Source organism: Marmota marmota, unplaced genomic scaffold (genome assembly GCF_001458135.2).
Source record: "Marmota marmota marmota unplaced genomic scaffold, marMar, whole genome shotgun sequence".
Lineage (NCBI taxonomy): Eukaryota > Metazoa > Chordata > Mammalia > Rodentia > Sciuridae > Marmota > Marmota marmota.
The window spans coordinates 59,270,633-59,276,220 of NW_025999977.1; positions in this window are offsets into that span (position 1 = coordinate 59,270,633).

Genomic DNA, 5,588 nt, shown 5'->3' on the forward strand with positions numbered 1-5,588 from the left:
AGCACACAGGGAGGTCGCCTGCACTGGGCTTGGGCCAGGCCCAGGAGGCCCACAGCTGGACAGAGGCTGGGCACGGGGAGAGCGGAGTGTGGTGCGGGTTCGGTGTCAGCAGCCCAGGGGTGGGTGGGAGGGGCTGCTGTGCAGATGAGCACCTGCTTCTGATTGTGCTCCATGAACTGGAGGCACAAGAGCCCAGCTGGTCGAGTGGACAGAACAGGGAGGCTCTGGGACAGACGTGGTCTTGCTTTTGGCATGAGCTCTTCTTTGATCCTGTTGGGTGAAATGCATGGCCTTCTACACGGGATCTGAGCACGTCCATGGCTGCACTTTCAGGAGTTGGGTGTCGCTGTCGTGGCCAGGCCAACACACACGGTGATGTGTCTTCTCTGTTGTTCTTCCTCGTCTCCTGTTCACCGAGGCCACTGTCACAGTGGAAGACATTGTCAGGACGGTGCTCAAACACAAGAGACTTGCCAACACAAAGGAGCTGTCACTTGGGTTTGTGGTGGGCTCTCTGTCTCTGCTGCAGGCTGGGCTCAAGTTCTGCATGCCTTTTCCGAGGTCAAGCACTGGACAGAGACCCAGCTGACTCACAAGCACACGGAAAGCCTCTGCTTGCACAAGCAGTGCTTTTGCTCACACCCAATCCCCTCTGCATGCTCACGTCAAGCTCAGGCCCGGGGCGGGCAGGGACCCCTTCCTGTGCAGGGCAGGGGGAGCACACGGGTCCACCACTCCACCTCCTCTCAGCTCTGTCTTCCAGGGAAGATGTCAGAGGCGTTAAGTGGCACAGAGAGACCTTGGACTCGCAGTATCTGCGCATGGAGACAGCGCTCACGCCCCGCGAGGCGAGCGTCGTCCTGGCAACCACGATGCCGGGAGCTGTGTGCTCACAGCTTGTTCCAGTGTGGGCTAAAGAGACGCTGGATTCTCACTGATGCTGTGGGTAGGAAAAGAAGGAGCCATTTCTGGCAATACACCTGTTCAGCCCCGTGCTCTGCTAGTCCTGGGTCACATTCTCTCGAGCCCTTCTTGGTCTAATCAGGGACAAACCAATAAAGAAGAACATCGAATGGGGTTTTGCATGCAGTCCGGGTCCTTGGCTGGCCAAGAAGAGGCACAGATGGCTCTGGCTGTGTGGCCCCAGGGCCACAGCCACCAGTTGTCACTGCTGCTGCCTTTGGACTGTGACTTGAGTGCGGCCATCTGGGGCTGAGGAGGTCCGAGCCCCATAGCTGTAGAATTCTGTGACTACTGGTCTCCACACTGGTAGGGTGGCTTCAACAGGCACAAACCCAGGGGCTGCCTGGCCTTCTGCGGGTTCTCACCAGGCTCCCTGTGCTCCTGAGCAGGTCAGCGTGTCTTAGGTGGCGACACACCCATGGTCACTGTGCACCCCTCCTGGGTCTTTCTGTCCCAGAAAGCCTCCTGCCAGCACCCATGCCGATCCTTAGGCCTGAGCGCAGCTCCCACAGGGTCTGGGCATTGCAGGTCACTGCTCTGAACGGAGGCCACAGACCCTCTGCTCCTGTTCTCATGGTCAGCCATGGCGCGGCCAGGTGGATTGGGGGTGTAGTTCATGCTTACCAGGGACTTGTGTGCAGCTCCCCAAGCACAGTGGCCCTCACTAACCTGACCTGTGCATCCACGAGACACTGGACGCCGTGCTCAGGAGCCAGCCTTCCGCCTCAGCCCCTGCAGAGAGCCAGCACCTAGTGGAGTGAGAGTCTCCTGAGGGAGGGGTCCAGGTCCCCATCCAGCCTTTCCTTTGTACCACTCGAGTGACCCTGAGGAAGCCACAGAGCCTGGCCACGGCGTGGTTTTCCTATCTACAAAACAGGACAGCAGCAGTGCCTCTCCAGGCTTGCTCCCCACTGTGAAGACGGGGAGGGGTGCGTGGAGCTCAGGGGTGCTGACGGCCGTAACATGGACTGGGCCTGACCCAACAGCGTGTTAATGAAGGGGCTTCTGCTTTCTATTTCAGGTGCGAGATGGATGCCCAGGGTCTGCCCACCCATGCCCCAGCTAACAACCATGCGCACAAAGCCTGGGGGTCTCTAACAGAGCTTTCCAGATGTTCTACAACTAGGCCTGTTCAAGAGCTCTCCTTGAGGACAGTGGGCTGGGAAGCTGAGGGGGAGGCCGCCTGCCCTCCTGGAGATGGGCCGGGCACCCCTGGTCCCCATTCTGCAGGCCTGCTGAGCTGCTTCCTGGGGAGAGTTAGCCTCCACCAAGTGAGTCGGAGTTACCCCGGGGCCTCACACCCCCTGTGCACAGAACGACACGTCCCCTTCTTCATTTCCTCAAGTCCAGGGCTCATCTTGGCCGGGCTCTGATGTTGATGAACACCCATTCACAGCCCAATTAAAAATGACTGCCAGCGTGCGGCCTTGGGAGACGGAGAAGAGGCTGGCGCAGCCTCGAGCGCTGACAAGCGGATGTCTTGACAGCTCCAGCTTCTGGTGGGGGTCAGTGCGGCCCACGGCTCCGCATTTCTGCAGCAAGCCCTGCGGGGGAACACGTGTGTCCTTCCTGACAGGTCTGTGCAGTGCAGCTTCCTGCTCATGAGTCCTGAATCCGACCTCAGAGGGCTCTTCCCGTTCCCCACACAGGGGTTGTCATCCAGGCATGTGGCTGTCCTTCGGTCCCCCAGCTGCGGGTCTAACTGCGAAGCCTCTGTGCTCTGCAGCTGCCCTTGGCCCTTACTGAGCACATGCATGCTGGGCCACCACCCAGACACTGGATAAAAGGGGTGGTCCCTGAGCTCCAGGAGATGGCCAAATGCACAGCATGTCCCTGTGCAAAGAGCAGGACATGTGGCCCTGTGAGGCCCACATAGAAGAGCCAAGTGCAGCTCTAAGGCGGAAGGGTGAAGGGCTGAGGTCTTTCCAGGAGCAGAGGCTCAGCCTCCCTTCGAAGACTGTTTTCTGTGGAGAGTTTTGGTGGGGGAGGAGTAACCCTGGGGTGGCAGCGGCCGGAATGTGCAGAGTGGAGGGGGAGCTCGGGTGGGGGGACCCAGCCCCTCTCAACAGAGGGAGGCCCGTGGTCCTCTAAGTAGAGGAGGGGCCTCTGGGCCCCTCGGCCTGGGCAGGGCGACTGCGGCCAGCGGGGCTCTGGGTGGCAGGCTCCATCTCCCTCCGTGTGGGTACAGAAAACAGACGCCGCTGCCTTGGCTGACAAGGAGGAGCCTGCTCTGTGGATTCTGTCACACTGTGACTGTCACTCTCACCCCCCTGTCATGTGAGGGGCCCTCTCTGTGCAGAGTCTTCCCCCATGAGGAGTGGGCTGCGTCTCGGCTATCGCCAGGTCCAAGGTCACATGTGAAATCCTGGACACTCAGACTGGAGGCTACTTGTTGGTTCATCGCCCCTGGGGGCCTCCCAGTCCAAGCTCATGGTGTCTCGGTGACCACCCTCTTGGGAGCCATGAGCTGTTTGTGCAAAGAGCTCTCTGTTTCGCGTAGGGACCATCAGTGAGAAGCCCGTGCTTTGGTTAGCAGATTGGGGTTTGGGTCTGGGGTCTTTCTCAAGCACATTTTCTTCAGACATCAGCAAACAGGAGCTCCGGTCTCTCGTTAATGGGCAGTGGACCGGCACAGCCGCCTGTGGGTGAGATCCCCCCGAGTTGGCCAGAGTCCTCAGGTCCTGTCAGGGTGCCTCCTGGGTGCCTGCCCTTGTTCTCTGGCCCGAATGAGACCATCTCAACCCAACACTGCTCTGTGCCTCTCTCCAAACCCCAAAAGTTCTCTTCTTCTTTTAGGTGATACGGGGCCGGGGGGGGGGGGACCCCGGGCTCACACTTGCTAGCCAAGGGCTGTGCCACTGAGCTGCCCCCAGCCCTGCTTACAGACCTGAGCTCCTGTGCAACCGCTGGGCACACAGGAGGGCTCTGGACCTCCCGAGGACAGACCCCAGTCCCCCCATGTCAAGATCTTCTAAGATCTTCCATTTCTCCATTTATTTCTGATTTTTAAAAAAAACGAGGTGGAAAACTGGTTCATGGTGTGGTTGACAGAAAGCACGTTATCAGTCACGTTCAGATAGGCCTCCCCCAGCTCCTTCACTACGAGATGCTATCGCCTAAATAAGGTCATCCCTGTTGGGAGATTAGGTGGACACTCCGGGTCAGCAGAGGAGGCTGTCTGCAAACCTAGGAGCCAGCACAGGGACGGGGGGGCGGGTCAGAACCCCCCGTGGAAGCCCAGAGTGGTGGGAGGCAGATTCCCTCCTGGTGGCCACCGGGGCCTCTGCGGCTCCTGCTCCGCCGCCTCCCGGGGCTCCCTGCTCAGCTGGTGGAGTTTCAGCTTATCAGTGGGAAGCTCGGCTGGGTCGATGGCTCTGCTCTTGGTCTGAAAGTCACCGTCCCACTGAGGCCCAGAGGACTGCCTTTCTTGTGGCATTGTCCATTTAGCCTCTGCAACTTAAAGCTAGGACAGTGAGGCCACAGGCCGCTCCTCCCTGCGTCCTGCGGGGTGTCCGTCAGCCTCTGAGCAGGAGGTGAGCAGTGTGGCGTTTCTCTTCAGACCCTGCCCATGGCCTCCACCCCAGGCCTTCGACTCTCCTGTTTCCAAGCTGCCTTAGGGCCAGGGCACTGCCTTGCAGCCATCTCAGCCAGGGTCCTTGTCCCCCCCCCCCCCGCCCAAGCTCGGCTTCCAAGGGGGCGAGGGCTGGGCTGCACCTAAGGCCAGGGTGTGGCGTTGCCCCTGGGTGGATGGTGCGGTCTTGCATAGTATTTATATTTATGTGCTTTCCGGAGCCTGTTGCATACACTACCCAATTTCTTTTTAAAGATCTGCTTTTTCTTTTTAAAATTATCCTTTTAGAGAGGGGCCTTCTCAGAACCTCCCGGGCCCCAGTTTCTATGCTCTTTGCTGTGGGTCTTTGCTGACCCAGGTAAAAGGCAGAGGCCCAGACGCCACTTATCATTCAACACAGAGCAGCCCAGCATTTGCTCAGCTGCAGCCCAGGCTCCCCGAGGGAGCCGCCTTATTGACAGTTCTGTGCCGTCCAGTGAGTGAGCCCTGCAGAGGAGGTACGTACGCTCACTGTGTTCAACCAAGAGGACCCGCAGAGTGCCAGGCCGACCTGCCTGCCTCTGGCCCGTGCTCTGCCACACACCATGTTCTGACTCCGCGTGGGCTGCCTGATTTAATCCCGGCCTCCTCATCTGTAAAATGGAGATCACAATTCCTACGTGGCTGGGTTGTCATGGAGACTCAGCTTCGTATCGCCTGTCAATCACAAAGCAGGGCTGCCAGGGGTCCCTCCCCGGCAAAGCTTCTGCTCAGCCTCTGACAGGGAGTCTTCCAGGCCTGAGCCAGGACGGCACTCGGGACGCCTGGTCTTCCACTGCACCACCCCCCAGACCCCGTCCTCTCTGCCTCACAAGGTTCTCTGGATCTCTTGTCTAGTTATCAGTGATCTGCGATGGAATCAGGGGGCGCAGTTACAGAAGCCTGCTTGATTATAATTCAGTGGGCATCTTGAGAAATGAAGTGTTTGGTAGGTCTGAGAATTGTCAGGGGAAAAAAAAGCATTTCCTCACCATTGTTGAAAATCCTTATAAAATACTTACAATTGCAGTAATAA